Below are 25,860 nucleotides of genomic sequence, written 5' to 3'. Positions count from 1 at the left end.
TGCCAGAAAGCGGGCCTGCAGATTTTGCTCCCAGGTGCTCCCTTCCTGAAAAGCCCTTTATTCGAATTTGACTTTTCTGCAATGACCCAGTTCCAAGGAGCTGCTTCTGTCTACTCCAAACCCCTTGGTCCCTTAAGCCTGAGGAAATTGTCTTCGTCTCCATCCCTTCTTCTCCAAACACTGTGCCCCAGTGCCTTTGCATCTCCTGCATGAGAGTCTTCACTCTCCTAAAGAATCCAGCCATGGAGACCCTTGGTGGACACTGTCACGGGTCACAGGGGCCCTAGTGACCTGCTGCCTGCCTGCAGTTTTGGAGATGCTCAGCCTGTCTCCTGCCCCTTCATCACTCGGAGGGGAGCTCCACCTGAGTCCCCTCCTCACTCAGTAGTCCCAACTCCAGAGCCAGCAATGGGCCCACTGCACTCAGTAGTGTGCCCTCATCCTCCCAGGTCCCCAAGGGGGCCTAGCATGCAGTTGACCAACTGTTCTTTGTCAGTGTCCTCTGCTCTTTTCCCTGGGGGGTCCTGTTTGTCATCCTATCTGCATGCTCTGGGTTCCTAAAGGTACAGAGCCCACTTTGGGCCCACACACAGAATCTGCACATCTAAGGCTCCACTTGACCTACAACTCAGGCTGGGCCCAACACACACGCCACGCTGACCACCCCGCTCCTTCCCAGCTGCTGCACCAGAGCCCGTCCAGCCTGCGTGAAATAGCTACCTCCCCTTGCACCTGAATTTGCAGACAAACCCTCATCTCCATTTTTGCCCAACATCAGATAATTTAAATAAACAAAACCACCCAGACCTTTGTTAGATAAGTGGCACATTTGCTCATGAATGTCTGGTTCAATGGGTGTTGCTATAGTCTGCCGTTTGACATTTAAATCCTCTCTTCTATCCCTGTTAGAGAAAGCGACATCGGTTGGATTCCTGGACGAGGGGTCCACATACATATTTTATGGTTGATTAGCAGATCACACGGCCCCAGAATGAAGGAGGGATGTTTGAAAACTGGAATAAATGCAAAAGCCCTCTGTGCACGCCCCACTGAAGAGGAAAGAGGCCCCGTGCAGGCACCCCTGGGGCAGGACCCCCTCCTTCCGCCTTTCTCCTTCCCTGTCTCTGTTCTCCCAGGACACCCCTGGACAGGGCACCAGCACTTGGGGCCAACAGGTGAGGAGACTGGGAGGATTCTGAGCCCAAGCCCCACCTGCCTGGCCTGACCCACAGTGCGTTGCTCTCCTTGTGTTGCTCATGGTGTTTGCTCAGACAGGGTCATCTTCAGCTTCTGAGTCAGGCCCAAGGGCCACTGTTTTGTTTTCGACAGATCTTGCCTCAGGTTTCTTTGTACAGACAGCACAGGAGGACACCAGCCCAGGAGTCACACTGTCCTTCCATCCTCACATCGGCAGACGGAGGCCTCTATTCTGGAGCTGTCGTGGGGCTTGGGCACCTTTGGGCACCTGAGCCTGAGCTGGAACCTGAGCTGCAGCCTGGGCCTGGGCCTGGGCCTTTGGCCGGCAGAGCCCGAGACCCTCGGTGATATGGCATGAGCCCACTTCCCAAGCTTGGGGTGAGCGATGTAGGCAGGGGGATTGAGCTTGTGGCTGCCGTCCTTTGGGATCTTGGGTTTGACCTCCTCGGGCTTTACGAGGGCCTCGATGGCCTCAGCATGTGCGTTTATGGCCTTGGTGATGTCGACCAGCATCTTTTTCAGGCTCTTCTTGTGCTTCTTGGCAAAGCCCATGTTCCTTAGGAACTCGGGGTCCACCCCGTAAGAGATTTGTATCTTTGTGATCGGGGTTACGTGGTGCCATTTCTGTGCCATTTTGTGGACTGACTGGGGTGGTTCTTGGACTCAGCCATGTCAGCACCAAAGCTCGTGGCTCCTGAGCGCCTGGGGCCAGAAGAGAAGAGCCACTGGGATCTAAAGGCAACAGGCAGACATGCTCCCCCTCTGGTGTGACGGTGTGGGCTGCCGACCAGGCCATAGAACAGGGTCCTCAGCAGGAACTGCCCCCGTCGTCGTATTCCGCATTTACACCTGTGGAGGCTTTGCTGGGCTGGTGGGGACGTGTACTTTAGAAGGGGAGACATTACAGAGAAACCAGCCTCTTTCTTCTTCTTTACTTGAGTAAAACTTGCTTTCTTCTCACTCCTATTTGTCCTTGGAATCTTTCCTGGTGGGTCAAGGACCTGGAGGTTGCCTGACCCGTGAAGGTTCCCGGACCGTGCGGGGCAGGCCCAGTCCCCACATGGAACAGTCCTGTGACAGTCCTGGCTCAGTGTCCAGAACCCAGAGCCTGGCCGTGAGGGAAGCAGGGTGGGCCATGGGGACCAAAGAGGAAGCCAGGGTGAGGCCCCTATTCCAGCAAACCAAGTTATTTCAGACACAGCTCAGCCGCCTCACCATCTGCTCTGGTCACTCCCGATGGCCCTTTGGGGACATGCTGACTCTCACTCAGTAGGTTCACACACTGGGAACTCGCCCAGCCCTCTCTTTGTTTCCCTTCTATACAAGTTTTCGGATCCCAAGAATGGCCTCCTCATTGCCTTATCTGTCAAGAAAACAAATTCAGATGCTTTGAGAGGGTTCAGGACCCACAGGAGATGAGCATGACCGGGACCAGGATTCTCCTAAGGAGAATGTATCCAGTCCAGAGCACACCTAGGAGCAGACAGGTGGGGCCAGTGGCCCGCAGCTTGGAGCTCTTCAGACCTGAGACCGCAGGTGCCCTGAGTGTCCCTGCGTGGAAGGTGCAGCCCGCAGGTCACGTGATTCACATGCTTTGCCTCAGGCTGGGGTATGTTTACTTGTCTTCTTTTGAGTTGAGCTTTGAAAAGGTGGTTACAAATTTCCTAAAGAACTTTCCATGCCGAAAGCCAAATCACTGGGTGAGGCTAAAAAACGTCACTTGATGCTAATGGCCCATAATAAAAACAGGAGCCATCAAGTAAATAAGGCAATTGCACACTCACCTCGATTTGTGGTTTTTCCCCACTAAAGGTGCTCTGTTTGATGAGTAATAGTGTCCTGGGAAGATTTTCAAGTGTGTGGGGTGAGATTCGCATGCATTGCTTTTGAGGCTGCGTGCAGAAGACACTGGATAAGAAGTCCTTACACACGTAGACAGACACACACACAGCTGAGGATTTGGGTGTACATCCCAGCCCCAGCCTTGCCCCCCACCCCAATTGCCTCTTAGAGGTGCCTACACAGCCCACCCGGCACGAATCATGGGCTACAGCCCCCTAGAGCAGGGGTAAAGGCTTTGGCATGATATAGTCCAGACCACTCATTTTATTGATATGGAAACCGAGGCCTGGAGGAACAGTAAGAGGCCTGCCTTGGGGCTCAGGGCATCGATGATCGAGCTGGGCTATTGCCTACCTGGCATTTTGTGCCCACACTCTTGGGGGCCTTGCTTGCCCCAGTCCACCTTCCTTCTCTTCCGATTCCAGTCTTTCAGATCTTGCAAGAAACCCCGCAGACGTAAACAGAGCCAGGGGAGGATCGAGGAGACTGGTGGGGAGAGGACAGCATCCTCTATGGCACGAGGAGGATGCTCAAGCCCTGCCTGGACGCGAGGGCCACTTCCTGGGCAGATCTTATGATCACAAGCACACTGGCAGGTCCCACCTTTTCCTGATAACAGCCTTGGCTCAGAGACCGGGGTCTGGGCTGCCCCTCACCCACTGCCTGGAAAAATAGGGGATCCACAAAGATGAGGGTTTCAGTCTCCAATCAAGAGGAGTGACTGGTAGCCAATCCCCAGGGCCAGTGTCCCTTCAGGGGGGCAGAGCCACACACAGGAGGGCATTTCCAATGGAGTCAGAGGCAGACCTGTGTCAGGTGGAGGGTGGTGCTGCGAGTGATGGGAAAGAAAATCTAGAAAGATCCATGTTGCTGGATGCTCTTCAGGACACGCAGACAGAGCTGCTGGAGCACAGACACCCGTGGGAAGGGTGGTGGCCCGGGACCCTGGCCTGGACCGAGAGGGCCTCCAATGCCCATGTCTGACCTCTGGGGCATTAGAGGGCCCAGGCCCCACCCAGGCCCAGGATGTCGCCCCAGGCAGGAGGAGGCCCGCAAGCCAACAGATCTCTATTTCTACTCCACCAATAATTTTTACTGTTTCCATTTAAAAGTCTCTCCTCTTTTGAGTCTAGAGTCTAGAAATGTTTTAAGTTCCGAGTTGATATTGCGACTGGTGCTATTACTTTCTTAGCAGGAGCTTGGTGTTCAGTGCGGTGCTCGCGTCATAGCTGCCTGCATCTGCCGCCCTCGCCTGGAGCTTTCGTAACCCTCTGTCTCCGCTCCCCTCCCCGAGCAGCCTCCTCCTGGGCCTGCTCTAAGTGACTGCGCTGGCTTAGTCCCGCTGATTTGTCTCGTCTTCTCCTCTCACAAAAGGCAAACTGACTCACCCTTGGGTGGGGACGTGAATGGGGCACAGTGTGGGGTGCTTCCAGGTGCTGGTAAAATTCTGTTTCTTGAAGTGGGTGGTGGCCACAGGATACGTTCTCGGTGAAAATGCACTGAGCTGTGCACTAATGTATTCACTTTCTGTATGCGTTATGTTTCGATATTATGGCTATTCAGTAGGGGTAACCTGGTGTTTCCCAACATCGGAAAGGTATCAGTTGGTTTGGGTAGGGTTTTTGTCCTTGGCCAGGCACAGGCCTAGGGACCGGAGGAGGGAGTGGGGGACTCACAGGGCAGGGTCACCGTGTGAAGCAGCACCTATCCGGCCTGTGGGCTCTGTCCACCTCCCAGGCTCCCAGGGTTTCGAGGACTGAAATGAGGGCTCAGCCTAAGACTCGACTGCCAGGCCCTGGCTGCTGGCTCCTGTGGCCCAGAAATGGGCACCAAGGGTCACCTGCTCAGAAGGGATCAAGATGGACCCTTCTGGAACCTCACTTCGTGGTCCAACTATGCCCGACTCACCCGCCGGGATGGATGGCGTGGCTGGCCCGTGGGCCCAGCTTCAGCAGGGCTGGTGGAGTCAGTCTCCTCTGTGTGAAATGCCCTCCCTGTCAGAGTCCTGGCCCACCCTCTGGGTACAGCTCTCCTAGAAAGCTGTCCCTGGCCAGCTCCCCTCCCCCTTTCTGTGGCAATCAGGGCCCAGACCTGTACTGGACTCTTAACATCAGCTGCCCTATGGTGCTAACTCCCTTTCCAGTGTGTGGCGCACACCTGCCGGCCGGCCGGCAGGAGCCTCAGCACAGGGGCCGTGCTCTCTCTGCAGTGAAAGGACCCCCATGCCCACGCGGGGTACTGGGTAGCTGGGGATGAACTAACTGCGCCCCAGCAACATGACTTACCCTGAAGGAGCAGAGGGAGATCATTTATAACCATTCTGCACGTCTGGCTTAGCAGAGATGGCACCCGGCAGCTCCTCCCTGCTCTGCGAACCCACGAGCGCACACGTTCCTGCCAGGCTTACCCACACTCGAGAGCTCAGGCTGAAACAGGCCAAAGAGGCTCGGGGCACAGAGCTCTGAGCCTGCACACCGGGTGCAACCCTCCCCACCAGCACAGCTGGTGGTCCAGCTGGGGGAGCACGTGGGTTTGGGGAGTGGCAAAGGAGCACAGCCAGCCTGACAGCCCCCTGCACCCGACTCGTGTGGCGCTGGCTCCGCACGATCAATTGGCGACATTAGCGTGGAACGGCGCCCACTGCATCTTCAAGGAGTAGACGAGTCCGCTTATCTGGGTCCATCCACCTGAGCAAATGGCCGTGGTTATGGCTTTTAAATGACTTAGTAGAGCTAATGGGTCACAGAAAATAGTGTGGGACTAGAAGTAAATATAAAATGAGGGAGTCTGCTGGCTCTAAAGTGGGGCTGCTGCGTGGGAAGACCAGCAATGATTATGTTTGGATTGGCACCCAGGCCTTAGGAGATCCTTCTCCTGGCTCCGTGTCCAAGTTTCTCAACAATGGGGGAGGGAGCCGCACTCAGTGCACAAACGCATGGGGAGCGGAGTCAGTTCTCTTTTTACTTTTATAAAAAAATTATTATTGAATTATTAGGGTGACGTTGGATAATAAAATGATGTAGGTTTTGCCCTGGCTGGTTTGCTCAGTGGTTAGAGCATCGGCTTGTACACCAAAGAGTCACGGGTTTGATTCTGGTCAAGGGCACGTGCCTCGGTTGTGGTTTGGTCCGGACCCTGGTCAGGGTTGTGTGGGAGGCAGCCAGTTGATGTGTCTCTACCACACTGATGTTTCTCTCTCTCTCTCTCCCTCCCTCCCACTCTGTCTGAAGATAAGTGGAAAAAATATCCTCGGGTGAGAATTAAAAAAAAACGATATAGGTTTCAGGTGCACAGTTCTGGAAGACATCATCTGTACACTATATAGTGTGTTTACCACCCAAAGTCAAGTCTCCTTCCATCACCATTTATACCCCTTTACACTCCTCTACCCCCACACCCCCTTTTCCCTCTGCTAATCATCACACTGTTGTCTGTGTCTATGAGTTGTTTTTGCTTAATCTCTTCACCTGTTTCACCCAGCCTCCCAGACCCCTCCCCTCTGACAGCTGTCAGTCTGTTCTCTGTATCTATGAGTCTGTTTCTATTTTGTCTGTCAGTTTATTTTGTTCATTCGATTCTACATATAGGTGAAATCACATGGTATTTGCCTTTCTCTGGCTTATTTCACTTAGCATAATACCCTCTAGGTCCATCTCTGCTGTCGCAGAAGGTAAGATTTCTTTCTTTTTTATGGCCAAGTAGTATTCCACTGTGTAAATGTACCATGGCTTTTTTATCCATTCATCACTCATGGGCTTTGGGCTGCTTCCAAATCTCAGCTATTGTTAAATACCTCTTTTTTACTTTTAATTTTCTCTCGTGTGCTCACAGGACAGGCTAGATGCTGGTGTGTTTGCTTCACCCACACACTTGTGTTCTGGACATGTGTGTGGGAGAGCCAGACCTCGTTTCCTTACCTGCACAGGGGTTGCAGCCCTGGCCCTGGGGTTGTCAGAGTCCATGCCAGGACAGCACCTCAGCTGACACAGAGCAGGGCCACTGGAGGGCAGGGAGGTCCTCTTTGCATCTCAATGGGCCAGATTCCCAAGACCTCTAGGGTGGGGGGTGAGTGTGAGGTCCATGGAAGGTTCTGGGAGTTCAATCTCTTTTCAGAGCAAACACCTCCAGGGCCTTGATCCCAGAGCCCAGGATAAACATCCCTCTCCCTTATGGCACTTTGGGGACCACCCATTAATCACTGTAATGGAAATATAAGTCATCTGACTTCAAAGCATGAATGTCAATATTTTGTAATGACTGTTATAAACCTGTTCTCTCCACACCACTAATAAATACCTCAGCCCCCACCAGATTTCCCAGTATCTCTAAAGACAACAGGAGAAGGCAGGGGAGCCATAAAAGAAACATAGAAATAAGTTGCAGATGAGCCTAGAACTCATTCCTTTGAAGCTTAATGGATGGGAGCAGCCTCTGGCCCACAGGCGGACATTCGATTCAGCATGTGTGTCATGGGCCACACTGAACTGGAACTCATTCTGTGCAATTGCCAATGCACAAATAAAATGGTGATGTAAGTTTTCTCGTGACATTAAAAAGGGAATAAAATAATTCACTCAGATAACTTCGCGAAGATGTACAGCCTGATGGAAACAAGCGAGGGCGGCTAGGTCTCAGTCTCACCAGCCCCTGGAGACGGGCCCAGGCCTCTGGCCTGAAAGCCCGTGGAAGCATCGCCAGCTTTCGGAACTACTGCTGGGGTTCAGGTCTGCGACCCCGAAGGTCCTCTGAAGTTGCTGTCCAGGGAGCCACCCACCCACTCCTGCTCCTGTCACAGCCAGGGACAGACGGGGCTCTGATGACAGTGCCTGGAAGCTTCTTCAGCCAGTACCTGTCTCCTCAACTACTGGAGAAGAAAGTAAAGAAGGTGTGTAGGAATTCAATCACCTTTGCTTCACCTGCCCCAGGCCTAAAGCAAGGCCAAGACGGCTGTCCTTAGCCAGGAGCAGGCTTCGTCCGGATGTTAGGATCTCGGCCCCGGCTCTCACACCCCAGGGCACAAAGAATGCTCACCGCCTCTTCGAGCATTTCACTCGGATGTGGTCGCAGGACTCCCTGCCAAGCCAACGTGTGAATGTGTGTGTGCAGGTGTGTGTGTGTGTGTATGTGCCTGTGTGTGTGAGTGTGTGTGGAGTGTGTGAGGGTGTGTGAGTGTGTGTGAGAAACTGTATGTGCCTGTGTATGCATGAGTGTGAGTGTATGTGCATGTGTGAGTGCGAGTGTGTGAGAGTATGTAAGTGTGAGTGTGTATGAGTGTGTGTGGAGTGTGTGAGGGTGTGTGAGTGTGTGTGAGAAAGTGTATGTGCCTGTGTATGCATGAGTGTGAGTGTATGTGCATGTGTGAGTGCGAGTGTGTGAGAGTATGTAAGTGTGAGTGTGTATGAGTGTGTGTGTGAGAGTATATAAGTGTAAGTGTGTGTGAGGGTGTGAGAGAGTGTGTGTGAGTGTGTGTGACAGTGTGTGTGTGTGTGAGGGTGTGTGAGAGTATATAAGTGTGAGTGTGTGGGTGTGTGAGTGTGTGTGGAGTGTGTGAGTGTGTGAGTATGTGTGAGTGTGTGAGAGGGTGTGTGAGGGTGTGAGAGTGTGTGTGAGTGTGTGAGAGTGTGTGTGAGGGTGTGTGTGAGGGTGTGAGTGTGTGTGGAGTGTGTGAGTGTGTATGTGTGAGTGTGTGTGTGAGGGTGTGAGGGTGTGTGAGAGTGTGTGTGAGTGTGTGAGAGTGTGTCAGGTGTGTGAGAGTTTGTGTGAGGGTGTGTGTGGAGAAACGAGGGGTGAGAAAAGCAGCATAGAGACTTTTCAGGGAGGAAACCTTCCTGCCTCCTGTTCTTACTTCCAAGTGGAGCACCCCCAGCTGTCAGTACCTGTGCACCAACTCCAGATCCTGTCTCCTCTCTGGCCCTACTCTCTTGGTGTCATATCCCTCTATCCTTCCAGGCCCCCCATAAGGCATTCTTCTTCCTCTAGGAAACCCTAGGTATGAAACCACGACATACCACTTGCAGCTGTGCAGCCTCAGGTAAGTCACTTAACTTCTCTGAACCCTATCCACAAAGCAAGAACAATAAGGGTACCTATCTTACTGACCCATCGGAGGTCTCCAGTGCATTGCGATCTACCCCTACCCAGGCTCACAAAAGTGTGGGTACCTGCACCAGGTAGGTGAGGATGCCCAGTACCTGCTCCAGTACTGTCTCTCAGGTACCCACAGCTTCGTGTGTGACCTCCCCAGGACCTGAGCCACCTCATCTCTAGCTCTGGCAGTGTGCACAGCACTCCGAGAGAGGGATGCCCTCAGGAGTCCTGGGAACCGACAGGGAGGTGGGGTCAGGTGACATGTAGGCAGGAGAGAGGACAGATGAGAGCTGCCCAAGGGGAAGGCAGGTCCGAAGAGTCTCTGCGGCACTGCTTGAAGCTCAGGGAATGGCAGGCTTGTAACTGAGGGGACAAAGGTGCTGAGCCCTGTGTGGCCAGAAGTAGGAGGCGGAATTCGAGAGGAGGCCTGTGAGGGTCAGAGGGCACAGAGAAGGGGCAGAAGCAAAGACAGTTCAGAATCAGAGAAAAGAGAAAACAAAAAGGCACCTTTGCTATAAAGCAAAGCACACTGGCAGGAAAAGTGTGGACATTTAGTGTAAATCATCCCCGAGAGAGCAGGGTGGTTTGTCTTCCACTTACAATACCTCGGGCAAGGAGGCAAGCGGTCACCTTGCTACAGCTTCACCCCAAACACTCGAGGAAGAAAAGCATCTGGAGTCAGCTCTGCCTCCAGCTCTGGCAGGTTCAGGCACGCAGGAACCCCCCAAGCAGAGCTGCCCACAAATCTGTTCTGCTGTGGACGCCCAGCCTGAACATCGCGGTGCCTCTGTGCTTCCACAACACGCACACGCGTGCTCACAGGATGAGAAGGTGGCAGTGATTCAGCGCCAACAGGAGCCGGGCCGTGGGAGGGAGAGGAGGTGGGGTTGTTCTCCCGCAGCCTTGACCCCGAGAGCAGGTAGAGGAGGTGAGCCCTTAGGTAGGGCTCAGGGGTGGGGCCAAGGCAGCTGAAGGGGCCACAGACTCCCCAGACCTGTTACCTGATGGACATCAGTCTCCCGGGGTGCAGAGACCTGCGGGTGTCTGAGTGAAGCCCCTACGGAGCTAACCGTCTGCAGAGCTCACTCTCTTTAACGAAAGAGGGAAATTGTTTTTCCTGCTGAGCTGGATTTGTTGGCGTCTCCCTTCCTCCACTGGAGGGGAAGGGTCCAAACCCAGGCAGGATGGCTAAGTCTCACTCTGTGCTGCCCTGTGGCTCATTTAGCTGTAAAGTTATAAAGACCTCAAGACACTGGGAAAACTTCCATTAAACTCAATTACACTGTCCTCCCCAGCCCGTTACCCACAGGGGCTACATTCCAAGGCCCCCAGTGGGTGCCTGAAGCTGCAGATGGTACCAAACCCCATATGTACCATGTTTTTTTCCTATACATACATACCTATAATAAAGTTTAATTTATACATTAGGCACAGTAAGAGATTAATACAATAATAAAATAGAACAATTATAATATACTGTAATAAAAACTATGTGAATATGGCATTATTAAGTAAGTAAGGGTGACTTGAACACAAGCACTGTGATATTGCGACAGTTGATCTGATAACTGAGCCGGCAACTCAGTGGCTGGCAGGTGGGGAGCGCGCACCGTGGGTCCGCTGCACGAAGGGTGCTTCACACTGGGCGTGCCAGAGCACAGGGCGGGAGACTCCTTCCTGCTACTCAGAGAGGTGCGCGATGTAAAACTGTAGAATTTTTTAATTGCTGGAATTTTTCATTTAATATTTTCATACTGTCATTGTAACTGAAACAGTGGAAAGTCAAACTGCTGACAGAGGGTTCTACTGTAACTACATTGTAGCTCCCAGAGTTCCCCTTTCATGGGGATTATGAGAAAATGTGGCAAAAGAAAAAATAATCACCAGTAATTCTTGAAGCTCTAGCAGCAAGGCCACCTGCATTTCTGTGTGTTCCCTCTTGGCACTTCCCTTCCTGCTGTCTGTTTTTGCAGATGGCAATCACAGCACCCAGAGTCGGGCCTTTGTAACAGTCTCCCAGAAGATGCTGGTTTCCGATTGCTCACCGTCCTCACGGCAGGCGAGTTCTTCCCACCAGCCCGGGAAACCCCAGTGCCTGTCATTATCCTACTGATTGGGGGGGGGGGTGCTATTGGGGCCGTTCCTTTCTTCTGAGGAGGAACAGGCTTAGCCCCCCTGACAGCCATCAAGATGAAAGCTGCTCATGTCATATGGGTTATTATTATGCATTATAATGAGGGCTTAGGCCACTGTCTAGAAAAGTCCATTTTATTTCAATCAGCAAGAAGTAAAGCAGGGCATAGATTTCCTTAGCAACTCTGGAAAAAAGAGAAAGTATCTGGACCTACCCTCTGAATCCGCTGTGAGGAGGACAGAGGCATATGTTTTTGCACATGGCAATCACAGCCACTAGCCGGGCCAGCAGGGCTGGACGCAAGCAGATGTGGAGACTGCCCAAGGCTGGTCGGCACCTGGGCTCCCCAGGAGGCTGGCCCAGAGCCCCTCTCTGTCCCAGGAGCACATGACAGCCCTGGAGCTTCACAGCATGTGGAACACAGCGGACTTTTCCAAACACTGTCATCTTCTCAACTCGGGTTTGACAATCTCAGATCTCCTAATACCACATGTGTCAGAAGCACTTTTTGGTCAAACTGCTTAGCACATTTGATTGGAGGATGACTCTGGCCCTACATTTGAAACAAAGTTTTTACTACTAGAGGCTGAAGTTTAGTGATGTTTGTTTTGTTGTGTTCAAGGCAGTAAGAGACATTTTTATTAAGGGCGCACTTTCAATTTACTGGGTTTCTATTTACTCTGCAAGACCTAATTCCACATTGTCATTCTGAGAGCAATGCCACTTGAATTCAATCGCTAGATTGTGAATTTCCTCCAGCAACTTCTATTATGTCAAGGCCAGAATCTCAGTGGGTGGTAATAAATAGCAAAGTACAGGATGGTTGAGAGAAGCAAAGTAAAAAACCCACCTCAAATACAATTATTGATCAACATTGAACTGCCTTCATCATCTCTATGCTAATTCCAGATATGTACATACATATTGGCACTTTCATTACATAAATACATTGACATCTGCAGCTGAGAAAATATATTGAGCAATTCAAAATTGCAGTCTTTGGAGAGCAGTAAATAAATAAAAATACAGCAAAAGGCACCAAACAGTTCTTATAAACATGAGATAGTCTGTGAAAAATAGTTGGGTAGAAATCTTCAGATGTTTAACGTGGTCTTACTTTTTAAAAAGTTTTGAAAGCAAAGTATGCATACCAGAAAAACAAAAAAGCAAAACTTTAAATAATGCATTAATATCAATTAGGCAGGACTTCCTGTTAAGATGGTGGCATAGGTAAAAGTTATTCTCAAATCTTCCCACAACCACATCAAATTACAATTAAATTATAGTACAACCATCATTCAGAACCACCTTAAATCTGGCTGAACAAAAGTCCTACAATTAGGGATTTCAATAAGAAGCCACACAGGCCTGGCTGGTGTGGCTCAGTGGTTGAGCATCGACTCATGTACCAAGAGGTCACCGGTTCAATTCCTGGTCAGGGCACATGCCCAGGTTGTGGGCCCGATCCCTACTGGGGGCATGCAGGAGGCAGCCAATCGATGTTCTCTCTCATTGATATTTCTATCTCTCTCTTGCTCTCCCTTCCTCTCTAAAAAAGAAATCAATAAAGATAAAGAAGAAGTTGCCCTGGCCAGTTTGGCTCAGCTGTTAGAGCATTGGCCTGCGGTCCAGAGAGACCCGGGTTCAGTTCCTGCCAAGGGCATGTACTGCAATTGCAGTTGGTCCCCAGCCCTGGTTGGGTCGTGTGGGAGGCAGCCATTCAATGTATCCCTTTAATGTTAATGTGTGTCTCTCTCTCCCTCCTACTCTATCTGAACAAAAAATGGAAAAATGTCCTCGGGTGAGGATAAAAAAAAAAAAGAAGTCACATGGAGATTGGCAGGAAGGGCTGAGACATGGAACAGGCTTGTCCCACACCCACATATGGCAGATATAAATTGGGAGGGTCCTGACCAGGTAGCTCAGTTGGTTAGAGTGTCATCTTGTTGCCCCAGGTTGCAGGTTTGATTCCCAGTCAGGACATGAAGAAGAATCAACCAATGCATGCATACATAAGTGGAGCAACAAGTCAATGTTTCTCTCTCTCTCTCTCAAATCAATCAATTAAAAAAATTTTTTTTAATTTGGAGGGATATCTTGGCTGTGGAGGTCCCCGCGAGGAACGAGGGGTCCCAGTGCCAGGAAGAGAAGTCTCTGTAATTCCTGGCTATAAAAACCAGTGGGAACTGAGGCTCAAAGAGGCTGAGGTTTCTGAAGTCCCAGGCAGCTCCTCTTACAGGGCTCGTGGAAGGACTTACTTGGACTCACTCCCTCTGAGCTCCAGCACTGGGGCAGCAGCTTGAAAGGAACCAGGGGCATATGGGGAGGAACTGAATTGTCTGACATTAGGGTGAAAGCTGGGGGACAGCTTCCAGCCAGACAAAGTGCTGGCAGAGGCCATTGTTTCTTTTCTGAGCCTTACTCCACAGAGCCAGCAGGCAGGCGCCATTTGTGAGTCTCCATCAGCCGGGTTCACACTGTTCCCCCCCACCCTGGTGATTCCTTGAGACTCGGCCCCACCCAATTTGCGGAACCACCCGACTTGTTTCCAGTGGCTTTTCTATTCAGCTTGCCTCATGCTTTGGACTTTCCTAAAATCTCTCAAACAAGAAGCATCTGGCCTCTGCATACTCTGTACCTCTTGCTAAGTAGCCCCATGCTGGGTACGAGTGGCAACTGGCCTTGGTTTACAGCTTGGCCTCTCCTGGGCACCTCCAAGCCCAGCACAAGAAGCAGTCACTTGCAGATGGCTCTGCAGCTCAAGCTGGGTGGCTCCTGGCAGGGCACAGGTGGTGGCTGGCCTTGCATCTCCCAGGAGGCCCCAGAGCCAGGGAACCCAGTGGACAGTTTCAGAACATGCCAGATTACAGTCCTTCCACCTCAGTGAGTGACACACTCAAGAGGAAGACTCAGTGAGCACCAAAGCCCTACTGAAGCATGGCCTGCTCCGAGGGTCAGCTCCTGCACAGCAGCTCCTCTGCTGTAGTTGTAGCTGGTCCTCACAGCCAATCAACTTGGGGATCAATCTCTCCTAGTGACATGCCAACAGCAATCAAGGTTCAACTACAACAGGACAGTGCACATGGCCCACACAGGATGCACTTGGAGCCCTTAGACTGGGTGACTGAAGAGGTTGCACCACTGGGCCCTACACAGTACTGATTACACAAGACCAAAAAGTCTGGGAGATGTAGTAGCTCTTTCTAGTACATTGAAACAAACATAAGAAAGCAGCCAAAATGTGGAGACAAAGAAACTGATCCCCCCAAAAAAAACAAAAAAAAAAAAAAAGAGAGAGAGAGAAATCTCCAGAAAAAGAACTAACTGAAATGGAGGCAAGCAAACTACCAGACACAGAATTCAAAACAATGGTCATAAGGATGCTCAAGGAACTTAGTGGGAACTTCAACTGCATGAAAAAGGACATAGAAACCATAAGAAAAGAACCAGAAAGGAACGATGCAGTAACTGAAATGAAGAATAATTTACAAGGAATAAACAGTAGAGTAGATGAAGCCAAGAATCAAATCAGCAATTTGGAATATAAAGAAGCAAAAAACAAAAATATGAATAAAAAAATGAGGATAGTGTAAGGAGCCTCTGGGACAACTTCAAGCATGCCAACATTTGCATCATGGGGGTGCAGGAAGGAGAAGAAAGGAAGAAATTGAAAACCTAATGACAGAAAACTTCCCTAACCTGGTGAAGGAAATAGATAGACATACAAGTCTAGGAATTGCAGAGAGTCTCAAACAAGATGATCCCAGAGTGGTCCACACCAAGTTTAATCATAATTAAACTGCAAAAGGTTAAAGACAAAGAGACTCTTCAAAGCAACAAGAAATAAGCAGTTAGTTACCTACAAGGGAGTTTCCATAAGACTGTCAGTTGATTTCTCAACAGAGACTTTGCAGGCAATAAATATTCAAAGTGATGAAAAGCAAGGACCTACAACTAAGTTTACTCTACCCAGCAAAGCTATCATTTGGAATTCAAGGTCAAATAAAGAGGTTCCCAGCCCTGGCAGGTTTGGCTCAGCAGTTGGAGCGTTGGCTCGCGGTCTAGAGAGGCATGGGTTTGGTTCCTGCTAGGGGCACATACAAAAAAATGCTAAAGGGTCTTCTTTAAGAAGAAGGGGGAAAAAAAGATAAAAAATATGAACAATAAAATGGCAGTAAATACATATCTATCAACAAACTGAACCTAAAAAACAAAATAAATAACTAAGCAGAACAGAAATAGAAAGATACAGAGAAAAAAAAAAATCTATATATATATATATGTTTTTTTGTTTGTTTATTTGTTTTGTTTTTTATCCTCACCCGAGGACATTTTTCCATTTTTTGTTCAGACAGAGCGGGAGGGAGAGAGAGGAAGAGAGAGACAGAGAGAAACATCGACGTGAAAGGGACGCATCGAGTGGCTGCCACCCACATGACTCAACCAGGGCCGGGGACAAACTGCAACCGAGGTACATGCCCTTAGCAGGAACCAAACCCGGGTCTCTCTGGACCGCAGGCCAACGCTCTAACCGCTGAGCCAAACCGGCCAGGGAGATACAGAGAATATTTTGACAGTTGCCAGATGGAAGAGGGTTGGGGAGTATGAGTGAAAAATGTGATGAGATTAAATAGTACAAATTAGTTGTTAAAGAAAAGTCATAGGGCCCTGGCCAGTTTGGCTCAGCAGTTGAGCGTCGGCCTGCGGACCAGAGAGTCCTGGGTTTGGTTCCCGCTAGGGGCACGTACCACACACACACACACAAAAGTCATAGGGATATAAAATACGGCATAGGGAATATAGTCAATAATATTCTAATAACTATATATGGGGTCAGATATGTATGAGATTTATCAGGATGATCACTTGGTAAGTTATATAATGTCTAATAACTGGGGTGTACACTTGAAACTAATATAATATTAGATGTCAACTGTAATTAAAAAGTAATACGTGATTTTAAAAAATAAGAAATAAATTAAATTTAAAAAGAAGAGAAAAGAAAGATCAATTAGGCAGTCTTTCTTGCTCCTTGATGGTAGAAGAAATGCAATCCCTGATCCTTCCCTGTTACTTCTGACTTAAATGATCTATAACATTAATTTTACTTTGCTACGTTCTGTTACTATAGGTAATAAGTATAAGTTTCTATTCATTGGCTCTCAAAGTGAAATGAACGAAGAACATTACCAACATTCTGATGACATGCCCATAACCTCCCCAGAAAGACACAGAAACCTCACCGTGCGGTGAAGCACCCAGGTGACCCCTGTGCTATCTGAATGGGGTTGTTTCAGGCTTCACAGTCACATAGTTCTCTTTCTTTACCGTCCTTCAATTACTCAACATCATGACATATTTTCGTTGGCTTAATATTTGACCGTGCCTTTCTTGTTTAGCAATTTGTTTTTTCCAGAATTTTTAATTGCCTTTGAAAAATGTATTCAAAGATTTTTTTCTTTATCATATCGCTAGTCGTAGAGCTTCCTTTTTTATTTTTTTCCATTTTTTAAAAGTATTTTTATTTATTTATTTATTTATTATTATTATTTTTTTTCCACATCTTTATTGTTGGATGTAAATGTATTACAGATGTTCCACATTTTTCCCCCATTGACCCCCTCCTCCCCCCTCCCACCTTTTCCCAAACTATTGTCTGTGTCCATTGGTTATGCATATAAGTTCTTTGGTTTATTTCTTCCCACCCCCCAACCCCTTTCCCTTTGAGGTTTGTCAGTCTAGCAATGAATTTGTGCTTCTTAATCCCTTCACCTTTTTCATCCATTCCCCCAACCCCCTTCCCAACGGGCAACCAACAAAATGTTCTCTGTATCTATGAGAATGTTCCTGTTCTTCCTGTTCATTTTGTTTGTAGATTCCATTGTTGATAGATATGTATTCATTGCCATTTTGTTTGTTCATACATTTTATCTTTTTCTTTAAAAAGACCCTTCATCATTTCATATAATAACGGTTTGGTAGTGATGAACTCCTTTAACTTTTTCTTGTCTGGGAAAGTTTTTATATGTCCATCGATTCTAAATGACAGCTTTGCAGGATAGAGTAATTTTGGTGGTAGGTTCTTGGTTTTCATCACTCTGAATATTTCTTGCCACTCCCTGCTGGCCTGCAAAGTTTCTTTTGAGAAATCAGCTGACAGCCTGATGGGAACTCCCTTGTAGGTAACTAGCTGCCTTTCTCTTGCTGCTTTTAAGATTCTCTCTTTGTCTTGAACCTTTTGCATTTTGATGATGATGTGTCTTGGTGTGGGCCTCTTGGGGTTCATCTTGTTTGGGACTCTCTGTGCTTCCTGGACTTGTATGTCTGTTTCCTTCACCAAGTTAGGAAAGTTTTCTGCCATTATTGTTTCAAACAGGTTTTCGATTTCTTGTTCTCTCTCTTCTCCTTCCGGCACCCCCAAGATGCGAATGTTGGCACGCTTGAAGTTGTCCCAGAGGCTCCTTAACTATCCTCATTTTTTTGGATTCTTTTTTCTTTTTGCTGTTCTGATTGGGGATTTTTTGCTTCCTTATATTCCAAATCGAAGGTTTGCTCCTTGGATTTACGTACTCTATTATTGAAGCTATGTAAATTATTCTTTATTTCAGTTAAAGCCTCCTTCGTTTCTAACTGTGCAGCGATCATTTCTGACTGGTCCTTTTTTATGCTCTTGAGGCCCTCACTGAGTTCATTGAGCATCCTTATAAGCCGTGTTTTGAACTCAGCATCTGTTAGGTTGCTTATCTCCATTTCGCTTAGTTCTTTTCTTGGGGTTTTGTTCTGTTCTTTCATTTGGGACCTGTTTCTTTGTATCCTCATTTTGGCTGCCTCCCTGTGTTTGTTTCTGTGTATTACTTAATGAGAGGTATGGGGCTCGCTGAGAGCTGATGCTGCTCGTTTGAAAGAATTTAGGAAAACCTGAAGCAGGATCCAAGACAGGGCAATCCTATGGTTAAGCAAGTAGCAACAGCTTGGGTGGGCTTGAAAGTTGTGTGGGGCGGTGTGGGGCGGTGTGGGGCGGTGTGGGGCGGTGTGGGGCAGGGCCTCAGGGAGTCAGCAGGGCGGGGCTACCAGTGTGAGCCAGGTTGCTGGAGTCCCAGATGTGGCGACTGTCTGCCGCCCCAGGGAAGGGCTCACCAAAGGAACAAAGGCCTCTTACAGCATGTTTGTCCCCGAGAAAGCCCCCTCTCTAGCCCTCGCTCCAGTGCCAAACAGCTCAGTTCTTCCCTGTATGTCTCTGGTGCCCCTCGAGCTGCCTCCCCTCCGAGCTCAGAGGGAGAGAGTCCGATAAGTCCCTGCGCCGGCCCTTTAGGGAGCTGCCTGGGGCTCCAGCCAGGTCAGCTTCCCTGAGCCTCAGTTTCTGCTGGTTTTTCCAGCCAGAAGTTATGGGGACTTCTCTTCCTGGCACTGGAACCCTGAGCGGGGCACCTGGTGTGGGACGGGGACCCCTCAGTCCTCAGGAAGGACCTTCCCAGCCGCGGGAGCCTCCTGATTTTTATCCGCCACACGTGGGTGTGGGACCAGCCCGTTGCACCGCCGCACCGCTGCCGCCACCCCTCGCGCCGCCGCCCCTCCTACCGGTCTGGATGTAGGTGCTTTTTTTTTTTTTAATTCCATAGTTGTAGGACTTCCATTCAGCTTGATTTCAGGAGGTTTTGGATGATGGTTGTTCTGTAGTTTTGTTGTAACTTGGATGTGGTTGTGGGAGAACGCGATACTGCGTTTCCCTACACCGCCATCTTGACCGGAAGTCGTAGAGCTTCTTAATCTGACTTTTCTAAGAAATGAAATCCACTTTCTTCTCAGACCCTTCTTACTTCCTCCTCTAACTTGAATGGATTACCTCCCAGTTTCTTACACAATCGTTCCACCTGTCCTCCTGGGATCATTTCACTACTCACCTGGGTTAGTTCAGCTGTTTTTTTTTCTCTTGCTTTTGTTAATCCTCACCTGAGCATAATTTTCTATTTATTTTTATATAGAGTGAAAGGGAAGGGGGAGAAAGAGAGAGAAATGAAACATCAATGTGAAAGACACAACCCTGACCAGGGCCGAGGATTGAACCTGCAACCCAGGTACGTGCCCTCCAACCCTTTGGTCCTCAGTTAGGCTGATGCTCTAACTGCTGAGCATCAGGTGCTTCTTTGACTAGCTCAGCTCTATTTTTTTTTAGATTCCTTTTCTGTTTAACTGGATTACACCTGCTGCCTCCCCACCCCTTTTTTGACCAGAAAGGAGGTAATTTTCTGTTCCTTTGAATGTCTGAAATTGCTTTTATTTGGAATAGAATTTTAAGTATAAAATAGTTTTCCTTAAGCAATTTGAAGGCAATTATTTTATTGCCTGCTAGTATTGATATCACTTATCTGATAACAGTGATTCCTGATTCTTTGTTGACAATCTGTCTTTTCTCTCCAGAAGCCCTAGAATTTTCTCTTTGTTCTTGATGTTCTGAAATTTCAAGAGGACATGCAGCTGTAGACCTTCTTTCACTCCCCTGCTCAGTTCTCAGTTGGTTTTTCCATCCCAGGGTCTATAACTCATTTCAGCTTGGTCAGTTTTCTTCGATCATTCCTTTATAATTTCCTCCTCTCAAATTTCTTTGTTCCCTTTTTCTGAGTGGACAAATTTGAGTGGATATATACTGAGAGCCTTAGATGGATGGTCTATGCCTGTCACCTCCACCTTTTTAAAAAAATGTTTTTATTGATTTTTAGAGAGAGAAGAAGGGAGAGAGAAACATTGATGTGTGAGAGAAACATCGACTGGCTGCCTCCTGCACACCCCCTACTAGGGATTGGGCCTGCACCCCGGGCACGTGCCCTGGCTAGGAATCGAACCGGTGACCTTTGATGCATGGGATGACGCTCAGCCAACTGAGCCACACTGGCCACAGTGCCATCTCTTTTTAAATCTATATTATGAGATACTGTGACTTTTCCTTTGAGTCTTTCAATTGAATTTTAAATTTTAGACATTGTGTTTTAATTTCCAAGAAATATTTCTTGCTCTATTCCTCTCTTCATAGCAGCCCTATCTTTCTTCCTTTTTTGTTAATCCTCACCTGAGGATATTTTTCCATTGATTCTTTAGATAGAGTGGAAGGGAGGGAGGGAGAGAGAAGGAGAGTGGGAGAGAGAGAGAAAGAGAAAGAAAGAGAGAGAAAAAGAGAGAGAGAGAAAGAGAGAGAAGCATCAATGTGAGAGAGACATATGATTGATTGCCTCCTGCACGACCCCAACAAGGGCCAGGGATTGAACCTGCAACCAAGGTGCATACCCTTGACCAGGAATTAAACCTGTGACCCTTCAATCTGAGAGCTGATGCTCTAACTGCTGAGCCAAAGCAGCCAGGGCATAGCAGCCCTTTCTTATCTTATGGAAATGTTATCTTCTCAAGTATTTCTAAGGGTTTTTATTAGAATTAAATTGTTTTCTTTTTTTTCATATCCTCCAGGGTTAGTTATTCTTTTTGTTCATCTTGTTTCTTCTCTTTTATGCTCTTGGTTTTCTCCAAATGGTGCACGCTCCCTGTCTGTCCAGTGCATCTGTATCTGACGAGGTTCGTTAGTGCAGTTGGCAGCCACCAGTTTCCTCGGCGGCAGCGTAGGTCTCTCCCTGCAGGAGGGTGGTGCCTGTGGGGAGGAGGGTGCACGGGTGGGGAGTGGGCAGGCAGACAGGCTACCCTGCCCAGTCCTCCTGGACTTTCAGTTCCTTGAGGTCAGATCAGCACCATATAGTTTCCTCAACTTAGTTCTCAGGAGGACCCTGAAGAAGACAATTCTTAACTAATAAAAACAAAAACAAGCAGGTGATTTAAGGGAGAGCTTATGGGACCAAAACCAGGAGTTCTTAACTCTGTGGCCTAAGACTGAGTTTCTCTATAGGATGCAATAGACACTCAATGGTGCTGTGTTTTCCTGAGGAGATACAAGATTTAAAAAGATAGAAGAAACAAACAAACAAACAAACAAACAAACCCCCAAGCAATCAACCCTTACTGTCCGTTAAGGGCCTGCTCTGAGCCAGGTATTTGGTAGTTGCTTTATTTCATTTGTCTTACTTAATTCCCCAAATGGCCCTATTTTTTTATTCTAAAGACGAGGAAACAGACACAGAATATAAGACACCTGCTCAAGTTCACACGTGGGGGAATTGGCAGAGCCAGAAGAGCCCAGTTCCTGGCGGCCACACAGACCGGCCACGCACCCTGCAGGAGTGGCCACTACGAACCGCCCCCCACAGGCCCCCTCCGAGCTAAGCGATTCAGATTCACAGCAGCGAGAGTTCATGCAGTATGGTCTCCAGTGTGATTGGAGCAGAAACGCCTCCTGTTTGGACGAGCAGCCCTGCGGCAAAGCCTCCGTAATAGCACGGCAGGGAGGTGGGTGTTCTGGTTAACCCGAAGTCCTGGCTCCGAACGAGCTCCCAAGGAACACCTGACTAGAAAGAACTGAGACCCCTCCGTGAGCCCCTCGCAAACAGCACTCTGGGCTTCAGCGCCAGGCCTCTGCACCCCATGGACTCCTGAGCCCCCCAGCACCAGAGGGCAGAAATCCACACTGCATGGCACACACAGCTGGTCTTGCTCTGATGACCCAGGTCAGAGCCTTCATTAGTAACATCAGCAGTGGCAATGTCACCTGCAGAGGGCCTGGTTCAGAGGCTGTCACAGGCGGGCGGCCAGCCACCTGAGCACCAACCCTGATTCAGCCCTTCGGTGGAAGGCCCTGCAGCTTCTGGAGAAAATGAGCCATTAAGAACTGTCAGCCCCACCCCAACCAGGGACACACCCTACAGACCCAGGGACTTCCTGTCAGCAACAAGCATAGAGCACCTGTGACCAAGGTGTTCACACAACAACCAAGAGGGCCTGGTGGGTTCATCGTGGACTGAGAGCTGCCACAATGACCCTGTGTCAGGATGGGGAGCCCTTTCCTGCTCTGCAGCTGTGAGTACCCTAAAATCAGTCCGTGCATTGACTTACTGGGAATCGCAGCAGCGGTCCGAGGCAAATAGTGTGGGGTGTTACCCCCATATTTCATATAACCAAGCTGAGGTTTGGAAGTGAGTGTATTAGTCAAATTCTCCCAAGGGCATAAAAGAGTAGCTTAGCAAATTAATTTTCTTTACTAACTCAATTTTTAAATTTAAATTACACTTTGATCTAGAAACTTGCCCTAGGTGCCAGTGGTTATTTGACAGGGAAAATCTTGTTCTAGAAAAGATCTCAGATGGCTTCAACTTCCTCGAAATGTGCTCATGCCTGAGCTGACCCTGGGCAGCTTTCTGGTTCCTCCACTGGTCTCATCTTCCCTCCCCCCGAGGTCCCAGCCCTGGGCCCTTCCAGGCTTCTTCCCCGCATGTCCTGCTCACAGGACTCGGACTCCCTGCAGGCCTAGAACTGAATGGATACATTCTGCAAATGGGGTGACCCCCTCCCTAGGGCTTGCAGAAATCCCTCTAAAGACCTCCCAGGAGAAAGGCAAGAGCAGACCCTGGTGCCAGGGAGGGGGCTGAGGGGAGTTTCCCTGTAACCACCTTCCCCTCCATCAGCAGCGAGGCGCCTGGGGGTCTCTGCCCCGGGCCACTCTCCCCAGGCCCACCCTCGTCATCCTGCCCCACCCTTCGTCCTGTCCTCCCCACCCCCACCCGCGGTCCACTCTGTTTTATGAATGCGTGGAACGTGGAATCACTTATTCTGAGAAGATGGAATGTGTTTGCTGCAGCCGGTGACAGCAATGAATTTTACAAATAGCTTTCCAGAAGCCCTCATTCAAGTTCACAAATCAAGCCCATAACAACCCCAGTTCTACCCCCCCACAGATGGGGGTGGCCGGCATCTCGTTTCAGGCAGGACCATTTGTCTTGGGCTAATCTTGGGCACGCAGTGTGGAAGGCTCAGTACGACCTGGGTCCCCCAACTGCCTCGGCTGGCAGGGGAGAGAGGCCCTTCCTCGTGCCCGAGGGAAAGGGCCCGCATTCCTGCTGGAACGCCAGAATCGTGGGTCAGCAGAGCCCGCAAGGCCCGCAAGAACAGCAAGTTCAGCTCCTCACGCCAGAGACAAAGAAGCCAAGGCTTCTAGTGTTATCTAAGCCACAGCCAGGTGAGCAGGACAGGACAGACGGTCCCCGACTTACGATGGTTCAACTTAAGATTTTTGACTTTATAATGGTGCAAAAGCGATTCACATTCAATAGGAACTGGACTTCGGATTTTGGTCCTCTCCCGGGCTAGAGCTAGCTACGCAGTAGGAGACTGCGAAGGGGCAGTGAGCGCAACTCCCGATCGGCTGTGCCACGAAGGTCAACACCCCGACTCTCCAGTGCCCTGTGTCACCGGTGTGTTTGGGATGCTGTGTGTTCACATCCCATCGTGTCTACAAAACACCCACCCGTGTCCCCTGGTCCCGGTGAGAGGAAGAGGAAGGCAAGCACTCTCGAGATGAAACTCAACCGCAGGCTACCGCATGTGCGACCACATTTAAGGCAGGTGAGGCAAAGCTGCGGTGTTGGGGAGGTCACGTTACGTATTAAATGTATTTTCAATTTATGATATTTTCAACTGACAATGGGTTTATTGGCACGTAACCCTATCGTAAGTTGAGGAGCATCTGTATTTCAAAATGATGGCTGGTGGTTTTTCATTTCCAGTGAATTATTTTTTCTCCTAAGTCCTTTTGCCACTAAAACCAGACATGAGGCTCAGGGGAGAATATGGTGCACAGAACGCAAAGGTATCCAATTCTTGGCTCGTGAAACTCATAGCAGAGACGCTGTTCTGGAAACTAAGGTTCTCTATTTGTAGACAACAGGCTTTCAGAAAACTGATTTATTTCTCAAGTTCTATAATCTTGGCTTTTAATAGCAAGAAACAAAGAGATGGAGTCCACAGCATTTGGAGCATTTGCAACTAAGTTGGGGAGGATGTGGGAAGTGAGGAACCTGTTTTCCCTCCCCACAGGAGACCAGGTCGTGTGGCTGGGGGAGGAGGGGAGAGGAACTGGGAGAGGAGAACAAAGGCAAGTCCTGGGGTCTCCTTCCAGAAGGGGCCTTCTGGCCTCTTTCCTTAGAGGAGATGATCTGAACCCTATAAAAGTTGGTGGGGGTCCCGGAAGAGAGGAGACCTGTGCCTTGGGAGAAGGGCTGTAAGCCTGCTAGATTAGCGCGGCCCTGAGTCTAGCCAGGTGAGGGAGCTGGAGGGCAGGAGGGCTGTGGGGTCTCTGATGGTCTCTGTGTGCACAAGCAGGACCCTCAGCTGTGTGTCCCCCACCTTGCTTCCCACGACTCTTGAGTCCAACAGATCTGAACTCACACATGGTTTGCCTCCTCCCCTTCCTTGTGGAGGGACTGTGGACTAGTTACTTATCTGTGCCTCAGAGTCCTCACCTGAGAAATGGGGATAATAATAGAACTTGCCTCACTGGGTACTCATGAGGTTTAAGTGGGGTGATGCATGGAAAGTCCTGCGCATGGAGCCCACCACAGAGAGACTGAACAGTGTGGTTCTTATTACCATTGCTGACAACGACACTGGCTTTGTAACCCTCCAGGAGAACCAAAGTACTACTGCATACAGGCTAATTAAAGCACGTAAGTCACCATCATCTTTCCAATAACTGCTAGTTAGAGAGGGCGCAAGGGCTTGTGGGGTTTGTAATCACACCGAGTGAGATCTCAGGATAGTTTTCTCAAGTTCACAGGCCAAAGAAAGGAAACACATCTTGTGATAATTTACTCCTCTTTGCAGAGGGAGGGCTGGGTGTAGACCCCTCTGTGAGCGGCACAAACCCAGAGAGGAGCAGTGGGTGGTCCTGAGGGACAAGACCACCATGATCTTCTAATTGTTAGACAATTTAGTGCCAGGCTACACCCCCTCTTGGAAGCCCGTGTGCACGGGTGTGTGTGTTTCTGTGTGTCCATCTCTTCCCTGCAGCCCCAGCTCTCCGAGGAGCCTAAGGCAGTGCAGAAACCGCGCACCCACAAGACCCAGCCCAGCGCACCGAGGGTGCTAACGGCACAGCCAGCGCAGCTTAGCGCTTTGGAATGTGATGCTGCCATGATGACTCTGAGCTGTCACCCCATACAGAACCCACGGGGACTACTTCTTTTCTCACTCTCAGAGAGTGTCATGTGCCTACCCAGGTGACAGTTATGAGAGGCACTGAGGTAGGGCCCTCGGGGCCGATGCTCCTGGCTGGAGACACAGCCCACTGGCCTTGGCCTCCTGCCTGAGGACTCGCAGCTGCAGGAAGGGCCCAGGCTCTGCCATCTCAGGCAGCTCTTCCCCCTGCCCCAGGCTCTCAGGCCCCACCACTCCCTCACTCTCTTCCTTCTCCAGGTTTCTCCCAAGGCTTGGTTCCTGTTTACATTCCTGCAGTCAAAAGCGCTTCAGCATCGGTTAAATTAAATTTGCTGTAACAGGCATCCCAAAAGGGTGACTTGAGCAAGTTCTTGCTCTTTTCCATGTAAAAGAATCCAGAAGCAGGAAATCCAGAGCTGGCCTGGTATCTCCACTAACTTGTCATGAACCCAGGGTGCTCCCAGTTCACCATCCTGCCATCCCCTGGGTGTGGCCTGCCTTGGCCTCTGGGTCCAGGA

The 25,860-nt window shown here is 49.5% G+C and overlaps 1 protein-coding gene, 1 non-coding gene and 1 pseudogene across 2 annotated transcripts in view; 1 reads left to right on the top strand and 2 right to left on the bottom strand.

Annotated features, from left to right (window-relative positions):
• FSTL4 (follistatin like 4) overlaps positions 1–25,860 on the bottom strand; it is a 400,034-nt gene that overhangs the window by 121,521 nt on the left and 252,653 nt on the right. The window lies entirely within an intron of this gene.
• On the bottom strand, positions 1,403–1,868 carry LOC118616380 (annotated as a pseudogene).
• On the top strand, positions 21,069–21,195 carry LOC118616680. The gene has a single exon (XR_004956662.1). It is a non-coding gene; the product is annotated as a small nucleolar RNA SNORA25 (small nucleolar RNA).

The sequence above is a fragment of the Molossus molossus genome, unplaced genomic scaffold, assembly GCF_014108415.1.
Source record: "Molossus molossus isolate mMolMol1 unplaced genomic scaffold, mMolMol1.p scaffold_m16_p_4, whole genome shotgun sequence".
Lineage (NCBI taxonomy): Eukaryota > Metazoa > Chordata > Mammalia > Chiroptera > Molossidae > Molossus > Molossus molossus.
Note: the sequence above shows the minus strand (reverse complement) of the source record. Positions and strands in the feature narration are given on the sequence as shown.